This window comes from Anabrus simplex, chromosome 14 (assembly GCF_040414725.1).
Source record: "Anabrus simplex isolate iqAnaSimp1 chromosome 14, ASM4041472v1, whole genome shotgun sequence".
Lineage (NCBI taxonomy): Eukaryota > Metazoa > Arthropoda > Insecta > Orthoptera > Tettigoniidae > Anabrus > Anabrus simplex.
In genome coordinates this window covers 92,201,018-92,220,661 of record NC_090278.1, presented here as the reverse complement: position 1 = coordinate 92,220,661, position 19,644 = coordinate 92,201,018, and the positions used below count along the sequence as shown (strand labels likewise).

At 39.2% G+C, this 19,644-nt stretch overlaps 1 protein-coding gene across 2 annotated transcripts in view; it reads right to left on the bottom strand.

The window, feature by feature from the left end:
• Window positions 1-15,503: 15,503 nt before the first annotated feature.
• Window positions 15,504-19,644, bottom strand: part of RasGAP1 (Ras GTPase activating protein 1) — a 159,987-nt gene continuing 155,846 nt past the window's right edge. For both annotated transcript variants that reach the window (XM_067158273.2, XM_067158274.2), the window contains exon 20: window positions 15,504-16,063. The gene's annotated coding sequence lies outside the window, so the exon portion shown is untranslated. The remainder of the gene's footprint in view (window positions 16,064-19,644) is intronic.

The following is a 19,644-nucleotide window of genomic DNA, read 5'->3' as shown; positions in this document are numbered from 1 at the left end:
AAAATGAAATGTTTAGGCAAGCTGCAAAATAAAGAACTATTTCAATTTTGTTGTTGATTGGCAATATGGCTAGTATAATGGTGCCATCTATAACTACCTTGACTTACGTATTGAAGTGTCATTACTAGCAGGTGGTCAGGCAAGGTTTGCATATTTATGGAAGTGGTGTTTTCTTTGCAAGATAATTATGCAAGTGTGCAGTGCGATGTCACGGAACGACAACAGTGGTGAATTGTGATCCTTTGTGCTGAGCAGTGCGCCTTAATGGTCAGGCATGTGAATTAGTGCGGACAACTCTGAAGTTGGGAGAGGGAATTCGTATGCTTGCATGGCCTTCCCTCCGTTCCTGCATAGCCATGGAATGCACATATCAAACATTTGAGTTTTCAAAGCGTACTTTCAGTTCCTGGAGACAAAAACCTTTTTGAATAACAATAGATTTTTCTCGTATCATTTTGTGTCATGTAATCTGTGTTGAAAGTGTGATAGTTGTCACAAGATTTCATTTGTATTGTGCATAATTACGATCACTTAACATTTCTTCTATGTTTCTAAAAACTTGTATCGTTCAATCAGCTGTTTGTATGACGGCAACATTGCAACCTTACGCCAGCCCACCAATAGTGTTATCTTCAACATTAGGGCTTATGAAGGGTCCTGTAAAGAATTTTTTTTTAGGTCTAATGTTGGTGGACTTGCTCATAATGCAAAATTTCTTTCATTTGCTTGAATTCCCCACTAACTTTTCTATGGGAAAATGCAGGTAAAGTATTGAGTGAAGTTATTTTTAATAGGTAATTTTTTTTTTTTTTTTTTTTTGCTAGGGGCTTTACGTCGCACCGACACAGATAGGTCTTATGGCGACGATGGGATAGGAAAGGCCTAGGAGTTGGAAGGAAGCGGCCGTGGCCTTAATTAAGGTGCAGCCCCAGCATTTGCCTGGTGTGAAAATGGGAAACCACGGAAAACCATTTTCAGGGCTGCCGATAGTGGGATTCGAACCTACTCTCTCCCGGATGCAAGCTCACAGCCGCGCGCCTCTACGCGCACGGCCAACTCGCCCGGTTTTAATAGGTAAATCGGACACTGTGTCTAAGGGCCTGTACTAAGACAGCCAGATAAAAGTGGAGTTTAAATTCGTGTCAGCACATTTATCTGAAAACACTTTAACTCATTGCGGACCGTGGACGGCGTAAGACGTTCAAGCTTGCTCCTATGCTGCGGGCCGTGGACGGCGTAAGACGTTTAATGTTCCGCGCGAAGCAATGCTATTCATATTCGTCATCTATGCATTCTTACACCTTAGTCAGCGTTACTGGTTGTAGCAGGAAGGTGGTTGACCTTGTTGAGATAACCTTCGCGTTGAGTGGGCTCATGTTTATCTCAGCAGTTTTAGCTGAAAAAATCTCATAACTTCCTCGCGCGTCAAGTCGGTACTTGAGATTCCAATGCAGTGCGTGTCGTCCTTACCGAGTGTAGCATAATGGCTTATAATACAAAGTTTCTTACGGAAGATTAAATAGATATTGTTCACAATGATTATTCTGGTGATGAACTTATTCCTGAAATAGACTCAGATATTGAAAGTGAGAGTGACAAGGAAATTGCGATTCCCGAATCCGATAGGTCTATAGAGAAAAGTGAAGTGCCTGATACATATCCTAGTTATTGTCCACAAGTTCCACCATTTACAGAGAATTCAGGTATAAATGTTCAAATAGAAAATAAGCAGGATATTTTGAGTTACGTGAGTATTTTCATGAATGACTAATTTTATCAGTATGTGTGTGAGCAGACCAATCTATAAGCGAGTCAAGTATTAAGTGCGGTGCCCCGGCCTTTCATAAAGAATTCGATCATGCAATCGTGGAAACCGATTAGTCCAAAATCCTGATACAAAAATGTACTGGACCGAAGACCCTGTTATTCGTACTACGATATTTTCTAAAACAATGTTGCGAATACGCTTCCTTCATATTCTTTCATTTCTTCACTTCGATGACGGTAATCGTTATGCTGAAAATACAGATTGATTGTATAAAATTAGACGTATTTTGAAACCTGTCACACCAGATATCACACCTTAAATATTTACTAGAGGTAAGCACAAAGTATCATTTTTCTAACTATAGTTTAGGCGTAATTGTAAATTGTGATAAGTGATGTACGTCGAGGGTCGGGCATTCAAGTGTCCCGCTCAGAAGCAGGTACTCAACGTGTTAAAAGGCTTAAGTTTACATGCAATCTGTGAGAATGTTCTGTAGTAGAGCTGGTTTAGCTATGCCTAAGTTGGAGAGGCAGATAATGTTCTTGTTTGGGACTATTACTCCTATCGGGGACACTGCTGTAAGAATAAAGATAGCTGCACCACTTGATGAATCTGCATGATGCTATACAAAAAACTTTGTACAACGTAATGCATGTATATATTTATAAAATATCATGCTTCCTGTTCAGCTCTTTAGTTTTTAAAGATTTTCCCGAGGTAGCGAGTTGTTGTTGCCACTGAGTTGCATGTGAACAGCTTAATGATGAGCTTTTTTGCTATTTGCTTCACGTTGCACCGACACAGATAGGTCTTACGGCGACGATGGGACAGCAAAGGCCTAGGAATGGGAAGGAAGTGCCCATGGCCTTAAGGTACAGCCCCAGCATTTGGAAAATGGGAAACCACGGAAAACCATCTTCAGGGCTGCCAACAGTGGGGTTCGAACCTACTGTCTCCCGAATACTGGATACTGGCCGCACTTCAGCGACTGCAGCTATCGAGCTCGGTAATGAGCTTTGTTGATAGCGATTAGTCGTTAACGGCGTCATCACTTGATGCTGTAATTTGTTAGGTTCCCATTAGTTTTATCTTCTAAATGTTAGTCTGCAGGGTACTAGAGGTGGTGGTATACATTTTCTAATCTGTGTGCCGAAAGATTGGGTTCTATTACAAACCCCTCTGGAACTCTTATGGATGTAGGCAAATAAAGTCTCTACTGTATTTGATGTAGGTCAAGCGTTCAAAGTGATTTGTCCGTCAAATGACGTTACGGTTGGAGCCCTGCACGGATATACAAAATAATATCCGCATCCGCTCTTCCTTCGTGCACATCCGCGAATGGTTGCCTGCGGATATTGCAAATATTTAATTACAGTATATTACACCCAAGGTATTGAAACTGATAGATCTGTTAACATAATACAATAGGCCTGACACCTGGCACCAGAACCCCTACAGTCACAGGTTTATGAGAGATTTTATCTAGCGACAACTACCGATGTATTGATCTTTGTTCCTTCCATTAATTGCGCGCAGGAGTCTGGTAGGCTCAGGTCAGATTTATGGCTTTATGGTCTCGAGGCTCTTCTATGTCACCATTCTCCCATACCACTGCCAAAGGTCGCCTGATCACGAGCAAAAATACGAGTATACCTGAGTGAAAATTAATAAAGTTCATTATTTAGAAATTATCAGCACTGCCATCCCATTTTTATCCGCCAAGACACTAACTTCGCGGATATCCGCATCCGTGCAGGTCTCTAGTTATGGTTACATTTTTTGGTTTCATAACAACTTGCTAAGTATTTACACTAAAGTGGGATAAATGCTTGCCGGTATTATTCTATTGTCTTGGAAAAAATAAGTACTCATTAAATTAGCAATAATAAAATGAGTAACTATGAAAATTGCAGATTCTTCAAATTTCCCAACTTACTGTACATCTTAACAGAATTGATGGCATTGATTACAAATATAAACTTTATTCTCTCTGTAACGCACATCCTCGTAATTAGTATTAGAGGAAAACAAAACAAAATTATATCGTGTGGTAGGAATTGTTTGATGAGATACATGACTTGAATCATATCTTTTGTGTTGATACATCCTTGTCAACCTTTTTACTTTTTACAATTTCTGCTTAGTTACATATTATATTTTAACATTTCTTGACATGTGTAGATTTCTGTCCTAACTTTTTTCTTGGCTGGAACTTCCACATTATATCCTAATAAGAGTCTAATATTGGATTCTAGTAATAAAATTTCAAAAGAAATCATGCTAAACAAACTAAAACACCAGAGAACATGTATACCACCACGCTTAATTTCTTCGATTTTCAGTAATCTTACTGCCAATGCAATAAAAATGTTACATCTTCCAATTAACAATATCGTAGTTGCATATCTTTTTGCGTACTACCAATTGATTTTAACTTCTAGTCTGCAAAACTGGAGTTGCCAAGAAAAGAATGGAATACTGTTCCAGGCAAGTGTAATTCTGTCTGACAAAATAGGCTACCTGTTGCTTGGAACTTATGGTTAGACATGGAAAAAAAATATCTTGCACAATTTTGAAAGAGTTGGCTGTGGTCCAGTATACAAACTTGCTTTAAAAAGTTTCTGCAATGAAGAAACAAACCCTTCTATGCTTGTTTAGAAATTTCCTTCAAAATACAGTACATCAAGGAAGTTTCTGTACTGGAGAGAGCAATTTATTAACGGATGGAATCCTAAGCGGCCAGACTAACGTGATACAGCTGAACCTCTCTGGTGAGTGGTGGTGGTTGTTTTAAGAAGTACGACTAGGTAACAGTCCTCTCTGAACAAATTACATGGAAACAAAATGAAAATAAATTTAAAACTACTTTGTATATATCAAATGGAAGAATTTGAAAATGAATGAAAAAAATTATTTCATTAAGCTGAAAAGGACACTCAAAAATTGAAATTTAGAACACCCTTGATTAGCACACACTGTGAGGATGTGGGCCACGGTGAATTTGGCAGCACGAGAACATACTTCAGGAGATAAGAGTGCATAGATCTTCCATGACCTATCCTCAGCCTACATAAACTACGGCCTATCTCCTGAAGGCAGTTGACTTCTTAATTGCTCTCAGCTTATTGGCAGTTTGGATAGCTAGCCACTCCGATTTCCAGGATGCCAAGATGGTTCACCATAGTTGAGAACAAATATCAGTAGCAGGTACGTTCATAGCTGTGGTTGCGCTCCTTCCTTCACAGCTTCATTTGTCACAATCCCAATGTGGCTTGGGAGCCACGCGGGTGATAATGGTGCCAGCATCACACAACTTGGCTAGGTCATGAATTTGCTGCAACGGGGGGGGTGTGTGTTATGGGAAATGGATATCAAAAGACTGCAGAGCTTCTAAGATGGCAAAACGCTCCTGCAGTATACACGCTATACACATTGGGAAGCGAGATGTTCATTCGAATATCATTGGAGACAAAAGAGAATCCTACATTTTCTCCATCTTAGAACCATCTGTAAAAAACATATCACACGGCTGGATACTGGTGAAAGAAGTTTTGGAAATACCTCCAATGAATGGAAGCATGGTGTGTGTGTATCTCGGCTCGTGGGCTTGGCCACATCAGGGCTGTACAATAAAATCTGTAAACTAGCAGCCCTTTCCTATTGCTTAATGTGTAATTCAGGTGTTAATTTCAGGGCCTTGCAGAAGAAACTGCTAGTTATTTTCGCATGTGGTCTTCCCCTGCAGTGCATCAGTTCTGTCACCCAAGTTTCAAACTAGGTTTTGGCATGGGGGATTTAGAACTTAATCAATACATAGTTTTACTTTCAAATAGTACTAGTTTTGACCTACATAGCGGTCATCCTCGGCTATTCATCGTAAAACTGGAATTAGGACATCATTGTCGTCCACTACTCGTTTCCAAGAATACTTTTTTCTTCTGCAAGTCTGTTGGCTCTGTGGAGATGTCACTGACGACAGATCAAGGCAATCTTCACAAGAAATATGCGGCTACACAGGTCACCTCTAAAGGTGGGTGGAGGACGCAGTTGGATCTGACGTAATTTCCGCTTTTCAAGGGATTAATTTCTGGTCTGCGACGTGGCTGTTAAAACAGTGAGACACCTTCTGCAGTAACTTTGCGCCAAAGAACACGGATTTGTGCAGTATTTGCCCAGGTGTTAGCATTTATGTTGGTGCTATTCATAGTCTTCTTAAGCTGGTCTTTACAACATTTCAAAGGAGCACCTTGAGGCCTTTTGCCATGACCAATCTCACCGTAGAGAAGTTGTTTAGGCAGTCTGTTATCATTCATATGCTGGATGTGACCAACCCACTAAGCCGATGAGTGATGATGAAGGCTTCTATGCTGTTCACATGCACCTTGTTAAGAACTGCCACACTGCTTATGTAGTCATCCCATTTGATGTTCAGGATGGATCTAAGTTTCTGCTGAAGGAAGCTTTCAAGTTTCTTTATGTCACGACAGTAGTGTCCACGTTTCACATCCACATAGTAATGATGTGACTACAGCTCGGTACACCATTAGTTTGGTATATATTTTGAGATCTTTATTCAAGAAAACTCTGTGGGAGAGGTGGCCATAAGCTGCATGGGCAGAGCGTATTCTATTCCACATCCTTTTCTGAGTTGCAGCGTGTACTTAAGAGTACTACCAAGGTAGGTGAATTGGTCTACCTGTTCAAGAAGTGTTCCTGCTATGGTGACATTTAGTTCAAGGACCGGTACCACCTGGTGCTGGCTGTGCAAGTACTTTAGTCTTTGTTTGATGGTCAGACCAAATCGTCCATAAGTTTCTTTAAAACAGTTTATGGATGTTTGAAGCTCCTCACGTGTACGGGCAGGTGTTGCATTGTCATCAGCATTGTCATCACATAACACTATCCTCCACCACAATAACACGCAGTTACCTACACATGGCAGATGCCGCCCACCCTCATCGGAGGGTCTGCCTTACAAGGGCTGCACTCGGCTAGAAATAGCCACACGAAATTATTATAATAGCATATTGAAGCTCCATTATGAGAGTATTATGAGTCATTCTCAGAACGGAGCCTGGTTTGGTTGAACAGTCCACCATCATGTCGAAACTCAATTTCCACAGCTACATGGTCGATAGAAGAAGTCTCGTGAAGCATGGCTGCCAAGTACAGGACAAAAAGGGTGGGGGTAAGAACGCAGCCTTGTTTAAGCCCATTTATGATAGGGAATAATTCTGATAGCTCATTCAGGTGAAGAACTCGTCCAACCATTCCATCATGAAGAGCCTACAGAACGGTCAGGACATCCAAAACGCTATAATACCGTCCACATAGCTTCTCTAGGAACAGAATCAAAGGCCTTTTCCAGATCATAAAATACTAAAACAAGCAGGATTTGTTGTTCTCTGCATTTCTCTTGGATTTGTTTAGAAGGACATAGTGTCATTATAAACAAAAGGGGGTTAAACTACAAATACACTAAGGTACACTTTTAAAAGTCCAAACATTACACACTTGATGGCCAATTGGATATGGGATTCCAGAATAAAAACTAGTAGATCATGAGATTAATGGAACTTGAAAATGATTTAGGTAAAGCTGCATTCAAAAATGCACTTGCATCGAATAAGGGTGACATAAAATGCCATTGTCTATTGGTAGTCCCACCTTGGATCACAGTAAAATATACATTCAAAAAACTGTTTCATTTATACAAGAGAATATCACAGTGTAGACGCGAATAAAACTGGTTGGTTGCTGATGCACATGTCAATGGCCGTATAATGGAAGGGACTTGCCGAGGACAACCACCGTGCACAGCAAAACCGGCACCATTTGAAAGCAAAACTATGGATTGATTGGGTGTAGAATAAATTACAGTTTGTCATATCCATCAATACAGGGCTAACCGTGAAATTTATTGCTTATATTATTTATGCTAACAAATTTGCCACTTTATCTTACAGATAGGTCCCAAGCAAGTCATTTGTTCTGGAGCAGACATTTTTGGGAAACTTTGGGCATGTTAAATATTTGTGGAAAATGGGGAGATAAAAATACTAGAACTAAACAGACTGCCTTATGGGTAGTAGACTGTGTGTACTTCCTATTCATTGTTACTTCGATTGAACTTGCTCAGTTGTGAGAAGAATTGTGCGCTGTTAAATTTTTAATAAAAGAAAAAACTGCAATGCCTCGCAGTTTCATTCATACGTACCACCAGTTCCCTTACGGAAACAGCAATTGCATGCATTTCTCAGGAAGGTGAACCGTAGTATCAAGATTTACTCAAACCCAACCTCTCATTAAAAACACACTGTATTGAACACATCATAAACTTGATCAACCTCTGTATCCTGACCTATAATTTCAAATTTGAACATTATCAATTTCAGAATTTCTAAAAATGAAATAATTGTTTGGGTGGGCCTGTTCTAACATCTCTACTCACAATCTTGGTCTGCCAAGATGACTCCTGCCCAGCCAAATGGACTCCTTGATATTGGAATAGAGGCAGGCAAGCCACCCACGGTTTACGATACAAAATAGAAATGAGATGCAAACATGTAGAAATTAACATTTTTATGTTTGTCCAAATTTAAAAAAGTTTCTGGATCATACAAAAAAAGTTTGCAAGGAGAGTCTCTTTTCTAAAGTAAAACACAGGGAGGTGACTGGAGCAATAGTAAAGATGTATGGTACACTACTACTGTAGGTCATGAGCTGACAGCTCTGCATGCATGAGAAACAGCTCTTATGAGCACTAGTCCAGGACGTTATTAGATATCGCAAGCCTGGAGGGGCGTACTCCGTGCAATATTCTTTCATATAAGGACATATTAATTAAATGTGTTCAACACTGTGTTTACATAAAATGAAAAACTGATATTTGGTTTAATGATCCACCCAATCAATACGTTTCACTTAATCTTAAAATATTTTATGCATTCTTTGGTACATGTTTCATCGTTCATCCACAGCATCTCAAAAATTAATTTTTCTAATTAATATACAGAAATATTCTGTCCAATGATATAAAATTGATGAACCCATGTCCTTTCTAGAATGTTTAAAAAAACACTAAAATCAAACACACTGTTTTCCTATAATACTGTCCACCACTTTCTTAGAAAAAAAAAAAAAAAAAAAATTACATGTTAAAATTTGATTTCATAGCATTATCCTCTAATTAAAGTTGCTTGAGGTTTGACATAGCTTCAGTGTACTGAATGAGGTAAAAGTTAAGCTTTCACCTCTTTCATTTCTTTATTTCGTCAATTGGAGAATACTGAAGTTTTTAATCTGATAAAATTCAAGAAACAAGGTCAGGAAAGAGCATAAAATGCATGAAAAACCATGTTTTGTAATCACTGTGAACTAGGAAAATAAATAAATACCCTATTTTACAGGTTGCCATAAAATCTTCTTTTTCTACCGCTTTTTCCCACATCCGTGGGTGCGAACTGTGTTGCACAGGTGGATATGACCCTGTTTTACGGCCGGATGCCCTTCCTGACACCAACCCTATATGGAGGGATGTAATCACTATTGCGTGTTTCTGTGGTGGTTCGTAGTGTAGTGTGTTTTCTGAATATGAAGAGGAAAGTGTTGGAACAAACACAAACACCCAGTCCCTGGGTCAGAAGAATCAATCAGACGTGATTGAAATCCCCGACCCAGCCGGGAATCGAACCCGGGACCCTCTGAACCGAAGGCCTCAACGCTGACCATTCAGCCAATGAGTCGGACAAAGGTTGCCATAAAATATGAAGTACAAAATAAAACAGTTTTTTTTAAATTTAGGGGTTTAACGTGCTCAACTCTCCTATGAACAATTATCCTATTGATACAAAAGTACACAAAATACAAACACATGCTTAGAAATTACTGCGTTAATATGAATGTCACAGCCAATGTAACTGTACGGTTCAACCATTATGTGTTGATCAAAAGAGATTGATAAATGGAGCCTGTCATCAATAGGCATACACCGCTCTCAGTTCGCAACATGGAGAATTACAAGCCTCACGTCCGCATGCACGGGTATTTCAAATAGGGACACTGTGCTTACGGCGAGCAAGGTTCGACACCTGTGATTTATACAGTGTGTGCCGGTTTCTTCTCTGTGGCAATACACAGGGTGATGATAAGGCAGACAGTAAGCCAAGAAGTATAGTACAGTACACTACTACCAGTAGTGCATGTTAATTACAGTTTATCAAATTTGGAGAACAATTTTCGTGCTGCGTTGGTACAGTGGCTTCAACATAGGAAGGTGTCTGGCTCACGCATGCACAGGTGTATTCTTTCCCTCAGTGTGCTCTATTCTGACAGTGAGCCATGTACAAGCCCCTTCCAAGTAAATGAAAGAGTCGAAGGCCAAGAAGATACAAGTGGAAAGAAAATTATGTTGAAATTTGGTTTCAATGTGAGCAATTAACAAAATGGTACAGGTTTGACACTTTAGTTGATCATTGACATTATTTATTTTCCTTTCATATTTTTTCCCAGTGGAAAATATGTTTTTTTTTTTAGATCATTAACTATATTTTCCAGCTTTGGGCTAACATGATATAAAACTGACAAATCTCAATCTTATTTCATAACTCATTAGGAGATGTCTCGGGGTAGGTTCTTTTAGCCATGGCAAAAAGATTTATTAATCATTCTTGGTCAAACGGGTATTTTGCCTTTAACCTCCTGCTACTTTCCTAATGGATTCCCAAACAGTCTTAACTGCTTGAGAGAGAGAGAGATGCCTTGGAAACCAGGAAATAGAAAATTAAAGCTTTGTTCGGACTTTTCTACCGTACTGGTATGCTGCGATCAGCTCGTATATTACAATGCAGAGTGCGCGTCCAGATGGATTAAGTAGATCAAGTTATAGGTCTGTTACTGATGGAAAATGAAAACAGGTCATTACCCCTTTTAACAAGAAACACCTGATGAATTTTAAGTTTTACGATTTATGACATATTTGACTGTAATTATTTATTCTATTGCAACTCAATAGTTGCCTGAGATTCAGATGTCTTCTTTATTTCTAAGCGACAGTATGCTACTGCACTTAAGGCAGTCGAGGCCCCTCCTTCACCGTAATGCTTCCCCTCAGTGGACACCTCCCTACGTTGTATCTGAAAGTCTCGTACGCATTCGCTATTCACGTTATGAGTATCACAAAGGAGACTCCAGTTGCTCTAGCATCATCAGATGCACCAATTCTTCCATATCACCCAGAGGAGAGGCTCACTGTATATTTTGCTCTTGTTAGCTTTCTTACCTGAACATTTATGAATAAATAAATGCACCGCGGTGAGTGGCTCAGACGGTTGATTTATTTAAAGTCAAAATCTTCATTATTGATTCCGTATTGAATCGCGATTCACAAATAAACAAGGGAATTATAGGTCCACCTATTCAATACTGAAGAAAATTATGTGGTAGATTCTTCAAGTCTGTTAAATCTTCACATTTCATTTATTTAGTCATATGGGACCAGTTTCGACAAAAATTGTGTCATCATCAGCCAAGAAAAGAAAACAAAGACATCAGAAATACATTAAAATTTACATCTCTAGTAAAATTATTCATATTAGGGCTAAAATGTTTTTACAAATGTGAAATGGTAATCGTATTACATTGGTGTATGTTTTATATGATGAGGTATACACCATAATAATTATAATTGAGAGATATGCTAAAAATCTTTGTACAATACGCTTTGTAGTAAAAGTGTACAATTGTCAATTTTTCGGTACTAAATAAGTGTAATATTTTTGTTTACACACAATTTAATACGTATTGTAATCAAGTTTCACGAGGCTAAAAAACAGGTACCTACTCAATTATAAATCGTTCCACAAAAGTATATACAATGATGGTGTTAGAACATTCTAATTGGAATACAGCTATGTACTTAACAGAAATAATGATTAAAATATAGTATTTGCCAATTTTAACAAAGTAGGCAGGTTGAGTTTATAGAACGCTGGTGTCTTGGCATTAAAAATAAAGTACTAAAATAGAGTTTTTATATCAGCTTGCTTCACTTTTATGCCTATGATTGTCATAATAAATTATGATATAAGGTTGATTAATATAAAATGACCAAGGCTCTTGTTAAAACAGTGTGTCAAAAAAGGATCTTATATGGAAAATCCGTGGTTACATAAGTGGGTCTAGAATGGTCTCAAACCAAGATGGAACCTCAGGTGCCAACCTGATAGAAGTTAAGTTAAAAAGGAACTGACCGGGGCAGTACATTGCGAGAGAGAGCGGAGGGAGGGGGGGCTGTACTCGGGCGGGCGCGGACAGTGGTAGAGGTAATATATGAGCGTATAATGTGTTTTTGATTTACATGTTGATTCCCAGAGGGTGCTAGGTACCAACTGATGAGCCCAGCCTAGCACACAGGGGCGAAACGCTGGCAACCAGGAATGAGTTAGCTGGAAAATTTATAATGTCCAATAACGGACCATTTATATTGATGTGTTTTTGTCGAAACCGGTTCCATATGACTAAATAAATGAAATGTGAAGATTTAACAGACTTGTAGAATCTATCACATAATTTTCTTCAGTATTGAATAGGTGGACCTTATAATTCCCTTGTTTATTTGTCAGACAGTTGAGGCGCTGACCTTCTGACCCCTACTTGGCAGGTTCCATTCTGGCTCAGTCCGGTGGTATTTGAAGGTGCTCAAATATGTCACTCTCGTGTCGGTAGATTTACTGGCACGTAAAAGAATTCCTTTGTGACTAAATTCCAGCACCTCTGTGTCTTAGAGAACCGTAAAAGTAGTTAGTGGAACGTGAAGCAAGTATTATTAATAAATAAGTGCTGTCGCCACTGTTATTTCTAATGGTTATGGATGATATTGTGAAGAAGACAAAGGTAAAATATGGGGACAACGAGCTGAAGGTAATGCGGTTTACAGATGATATTGCGGTGTGGGAAGCAAACGGAGAGGAAGTACAATGACAACTCGACCAGAGTATTACTGAAAATTATGGAATGAAAATCAGTGTGGAAAAATGTAAAACAATGGTGGTGACTAGAGGAGAAAGGGAAGGGAATTGGAGAGCTTCAGGTACTTGGGAAGCTAACTGGTGTAGGATGTAGGGCTGAACATGGAGATAAGTAAAAGGATTCAGAGAGAGAGAAACCTGGTGTGGAGTAAGGATGATGATGTTTGTTGTTTAAAGGGGACTAACAGCTAGGTCATCGATCCCTACCGATACGAAATGACACGATAATTAAAACTTCAACATGTATTCGCTGACTAGAATCTAAAACAAAAGATGATGAAAAAATGACCATGAATTCAAAACATTCAGTGGATCTAATTCACAACTTCTTTTCAGACATGATGCTTGTTGTCTAAAGGGGTCCAAAATCCAGATCACAGGCCCCTTGTAATAGTAATCACTGGTAAAGCACAACCATGGTGTTCCTCCTATAGTGGTACTAATCACAGTTAATGTAGACCCATGCTATGCACACACAATGACACCAGTCACAGGTAATGCAAATCTAGGGTGTTCCTCACATGGTGGAACTATATTCCGGATGGCTTTACTTTTAAACTGACGTTTCGCAAAACAAATGAGCATCGCCTTACATCTGCTGCCAGCGCGCTACTGCAGCGGGAACAGCTGATGCAATACGACCGCGGTAAACAGAACCTCTTAAAATGTAATACCGCACTCAGAAAAGCTAATGAATTGGGATTGGAAACAAATTCACAAAAACTACACTTACTATCACCATCCGACACTAAAAAAAGAATGCATTATTAAAAATAAAAGAGAATGAGGAAATAACACATCACTCACCACTAATGGCTGGCACAGGAAGGAGGTTTTGGCCTACAAAGGGAACACTCCACTGATCTCAGAGTCACTTTCTTGCCACTATTCTTTATGGAACTACACTGGGACATGCTAAACATACACAAACTAAGTACACTAACCAATACACGGACATAAATAAAACTACAGCTATTTTTTTTTTTTTTTGCTAGTTGCTTTACGTCGCGCCGACACAGATAGGTCTTATGGCGACGGTGGGACAGGGAAGGGCTAGGAGTGGGAAGGAAGCAGCCGTGGCCTTAATTAAGGTACAGCCCCAGCATTTGCCTGGTGTGAAAATGGGAAACCACGGAAAACCATTTTCAGGGCTGCCGACAGTGGGGTTCGAACCTACTATCTCCCGAATACTGGATACTGGCCGCACTTAAGCGACTGCAGCTATCGAGCTCGGTAGCTATTTTTATAGACTGAACTACTAAACCTGTATTTTACCAACTTATGCTATGCTATATTGTAAAGTATGTTGTACTGTACTATACGTGACAGGTAAGGATCAATATGAAAAACACTAATTACTGAAGAAAAATGCAAAAATCACTAATCCTACCGAATACCATACACCCTGAGCGAGTTAGGTTAACCACGTGGTGAATGTAAATATTAGATTTGGCAACTAGGTTTCGATGTCGCACTCGGCCGATATAAGTCGATGTGAATGGCAACTTGGGATTGGTGGAATATCCATGTTTCAGCTCGTAACCACCAGACAGAGCCAAAATCGGCCAAAACGTCAATTTAGAAGTAAAGCAATGAGGAGTATAATCACGGGCCATGTATATTCATGGTGTTGCTCACATAGTTTCATTAACCAAAGGCAATGTAGACCCACGGTGTATCACATGTTATGGTAACACCCACAGGCAGTACAAACCCACATACTACTTTCAGACAAAGCAGACCCATGATTTTTCTCACATAGTGGTACTAATCACTGGTTCCAGCCAAAGCCGTGGTGTTTCTCGCACAATCGTACTAATCACAGGCAACGTAGACCCATGGTGTTTCTCATAAAGTGGTACTACTCATAGGTAACGCAGACCCATTCTGAACACAGTCGAACTGACCGGTGGAGTACACACAATGACAGTTATCACATGCAATGCCCAGACCCGTAGTGTTCCTCGCGTAATGGTACTGATCATATGTAACACAGACCCATGGTTTTCCTCGCAAGGTGGTACTAATCGCAAGTAACGTTGACCCAGGATGTTCCGCATCTCATCATCCTTTGGTCGCCTCTTACGACAGACAGGGGATACCATGGGTGTATTCTTCGTCTGCGTCTCCCACCCAAAGGGGGTGTGGAGGAAGGAAGAACCAATGAAGTGTACAGAGGTGATGTATAAGATATACTACTGCCCAGTACAGACATATTCAGCAAAGACGTGCACAATAACAAAAAGAGAGGAGAATAAATTCCAGGCCAGTGAAATACAATCTGTAGGAAGTACGGTAAGAAAGGTAACAACAGAATAAGATATGAGGATGTCAAGAAAAAAATCACAGTGGAAAAGCTTTAATTTAATTTAAAAGTTTTAATTTAGATGCTTTGGTAATATTAAGAGGATGAAAGGGGAACGATGCAAAAGCGGATGGTGGAGACCCAGGTAACAGGAGGAAGGCCAAGACGTGGACCCGGACTAAGTAACCTGGATTGAAACTCGGTTCTGGAGGAACAATAGTGGTTGGATTGAGGAAGATAGAAATGTGCTAACCTGGTAGGAGCTGGACAATGGAAATGGGTGATGAAATAAATACGTAAGTACGTAAGGAAGATAATTTTATCTTCTCAAAAGTGGAGAATGGAATATGGTTGGAAAGGTAAGTTAAAACACTATGAGGACCAAATAAGAGGCTAAATGAAATCCAAGTATTATCAATAATTTTTATTTTAATAAAACAAAAATTCTTCTTCTTTGTTTTCGATGTTTGTTCTTGGTGAATGCATGTCGACTTGTGAAGCGAAGAAAAATCTATTGCTTTGTTTTCGGTATCTATTCTCTAAACAGTAGCACCAGTTTTTTTTTTTTGAGACAAGACGACACCCCTAATTGAGTAACGTGATGTATTGCACAGAGGTAGCCGCAACGTTCAACACTCGACCACAGTTCAGATCCAGTCTCTTCTCAAACTATACAAAACTATTCCAAGATTCAGTTCTCAAACTAAACGTAATAATTATTTATATGTAAATATACACAAATATTTATAAATCTTACAAATGCCCACATTATTTGCAGTTCTGTTTGTTTATACAATGTTGTACTTTTTAAAATTCACACATTTGTACAAAACGAGTGTCCTATTTCACTGGTAGCGTTGGCGTATGATACAAATGTTCCGATTGCTGGAAGATTCTTACTTCTGTCGAAGAGTCAGCGGTCGCAGTAATGTCGAAAGACCGGCCAGCAATTTCTCTAAGACACTGTAACAAAACAAATTAGGTTTATTAGTAAAGCAAGGAGCAGAAATAAAGTCAAGGTAAACAGAATAGAATAATATGATACAGTAGAAGTCTGTTATAGTGAGAAATCACAACAGCGAAAAATTTACTCGCTATAGTGCATTGTTGTTATATCCGATTTTTTGTAAGAGTCAGGAAAACCCTATACACATTAAAATCAGTATGAAATGGCAATCAGTTTGTTCAAGACTTGCGTTTTCGCGGATAATATCCACACTACGGCTTACTTGTTTATTTTTTCGAAATCCGATACTACATGAAAATGTATGTTTAATTTCATTTTGAAAAATTATATTACCTCATTTCTCCGAATCCAGGACGACCCCCACTTTTTCCTTCAAAAAATTTAAATCAGGCTTAAAAAGTGCTTTGTAAAATCATATGAATGCCTTTCTTATACAGTACGCCCTTTTAGACTATTTGTAAACGCCGAACATTGCTTTAGTTATGTTGTATTTTTTTCGGCTGTACAATTATTCTTTATTTCAGTGGGTTTAATAACCATTAACTTAAAATTGGCATCATAATATTGAAGAGAACCCGTTGAAAATTTGCCAGCAATACCTATTTCACGCGTCTCTACAATACAACGATCCATCATGAAAATATTCCTGCTTACAATAAAACTGTTACTTTCACTCAGTGTCAGAAATAATTGGTTGCCGCTACACGCACATCTCGCTTGCTGGGTTAGGCCAACTTCAGCGACTAGTGTTGTACAGTCCTAATTGCGGACTTTCAAGGTCAACGAACGAGTTTATTGTGCGCAGTATGGCAATCCCGCCCTTGCATTTTTTGTGCACATACTACCTCACAATTTCATCTTCGACTTCTTTAAAGCGTCCTTGTTGTGTGCCACTGAATGCATTTTTTGTACAGTACGCATTTTTAAGCTATCTTTGTGTTTGCGATAATGCCGACTATTGCCTTTAGTTAGGCCTATGCCATATTTTCCTGTGGCTGAACAATTATTATTATACATTTCCGAGTGTTTAATAGCCATTAATTTGAAATTGGCATAATAACATCAACGAGAATCTGTTGAAAATTTGCCGGCAATACCTGTTCCACGTATCTGTAGAATACGTGTAAAGAAGTTGAATCAGAGATAAGGCTTTTCGCAGATAGGCTTTTCGCAGATGATGTTATTCTGTACAGAGTAATAAATAAGTTACAAGATTGTGAGCAACTGCAAAATGACCTCGATAATGTTGCGAGATGGACAGTAGGCAATGATGTAAACGATGATGATAAATGGGGATAAAAGTCAAGTTGTGAGTTTCACAGATAGGAAAAGTCCTCTCAGTTTTAATTACTGTGTTGATGGGGTGAAAGTTCCCTTTGGGGATCATTGTAAGTATCTGGGTGTTATTATAAGGAAAGATCTTCATTGGGGTAATCACATAAGTATGATTGTAAATAAAGGGTACTGATCTCTGCACATGGTTATGAGGGTGTGTAGGGGTTGTAGTAAGGATGTAAAGGAGAGAGCATATTTGTCTCTGGTGAGAACCCAACTAGAGTATGGTTCCAGTGTAGGGACCCTTACCAGGATTACTTGGTTCAGGAACTGGAAAAAATCCAAAGAAAAGCAGCTCGATTTGTTCTGGGCGATTTCCGACAAAAGAGTAGCGTTACAAAAATGTTGCAAAGTTTGGGCTGGGAAGACTTGGGAGAAAGGAGACAAGCTGTCCGACTAAGTGGTATGTGGTATGTTCCGAGCTGTCAGTGGAGAGATGGCGTGGGAGGACATTAGTAGATGAATAAGTTTGGATGGTGTCTTTAAAAGTAGGAAAGATCACAATATGAAGATAAAGTTGGAATTCAAGAGGACAAATTGGGGCAATTATTCGTTTATAGGAAGGGGAGTTAGGGATTGGAATAACTTACCAAGGGAGATGTTCAATAAATTTCCAATTTCTTATGCAATAATTTAAGAAAAGGCTAGACAAACAACAGATAGGAAATCTGCCACCTGGGCGACTGCCCTAAATGCAGATCAGTAGTGATTGATTGATTGCTGACGACAATCCATCAAGAAAATATTCCTGCTGTCTATAAAACTTAATTTTACTAAGCGTCAAGTACAGTGGATACTTTATAACTTTGCTACTGAGTACCCGTGGCCTTTCTAAGAATTCAAAGGCTCGCATGTTTTGATGCCATTCTACAGATTTGAGAATTTTTTTTGTAGAGGATAACAGAATGTCATTCTGTTTTCACTACTTCCCGAGATCCAGTGAAGTTACACAAAGGCACTGTACAACCGGTCGCTGCGGCTAACCATGTATGGTAAAGAGGCTGTCGTTTATTGTCAACGAGTTTTGTGTGTGCACGCACGGGGGTGAAAAGAAAAAAGCGTGGTTACTGCGGTAGTTGCCAGTGGCATTCTTTACTATCAGGCCGCGAATGCAAAACGACCCTTAATTTTTCACATGAGATTCTGAGGAAAAAAAAGTCGTCTTGGATTTGGAGAAATACGGTATTACTCCAGAGGCTTCTCTGGCAAACATTTTGGTTTTCTTCTTCAAACGGTGTCACCTAACCTAACCGTATATGTATCATGAAAACATATTTCAAACGCATGTAGGGAAATAATAACCTCCTTGCTAAAAATTTACATAAGAATAGCCTTTCCATAATTTAATGGACGCAAGAAAATATAAACTAACCTCTGCAATCAATGACGCACTCTGCTATATCTTGAGGTGTATCCCATTCTTACTTAATTGTAGTATTTAGCATTAAAATTAAGCGACTGATTATTCAGCCTTTATCTTTAACGAGTTAACAACTGTTATCGGACACGTTATTTATGCATTACGAAAACATGTTCTCCTCTTTCATTTACATTTTTCTTTACGGAACAACAGTCGATGGGTAGACTCAGACACTGTCTTCGGATTAAGTTAACCCATTCAATACTTTCTACGTTTAATGTGGTTATTATCTACATGATTTTATGTAGACTTATTTAGGTCAGATACATAATAATTTAAGTAATTATTTTTTTTTTTGCTAGGGGCTTTACGTCGCACCGACACAGATAGGTCTTATGGCGACGATGGGATAGGAAAAGCCTAGGAGTTGGAAGGAAGCGGCCGTGGCCTTAATTAAGGTACAGCCCCAGCATTTGCCTGGTGTGAAAATGGGAAACCACGGAAAACCATTTTCAGGGCTGCCGATAGTGGGATTCGAACCTACTATCTCCCGGATGCAAGCTCACAGCCGCGCACCTCTACGCGCACGGCCAACTCGCCCGGTTAAGTAATTATTAATTAATTATTAATTCAATGGGTGAAACATGTACCTGACCTAAATAAGTCTACATAAAATCATGTTAAGTTAACCCATTCCGCTACAATGACGGGTACAACCGTCCCCGTGTACTCAAGTCTGAAATACGTCTATCTGACTACGATTTCTTTCGATTGCGATATCGTACTTTAGAATTACGTTCCTAGAGAGTTCTAGCGGTTTTACATGCCAATGTTAATATCCGAAGGCTGTTTTGTTGATGTTTATTTTGCTTCCAAAGTTGG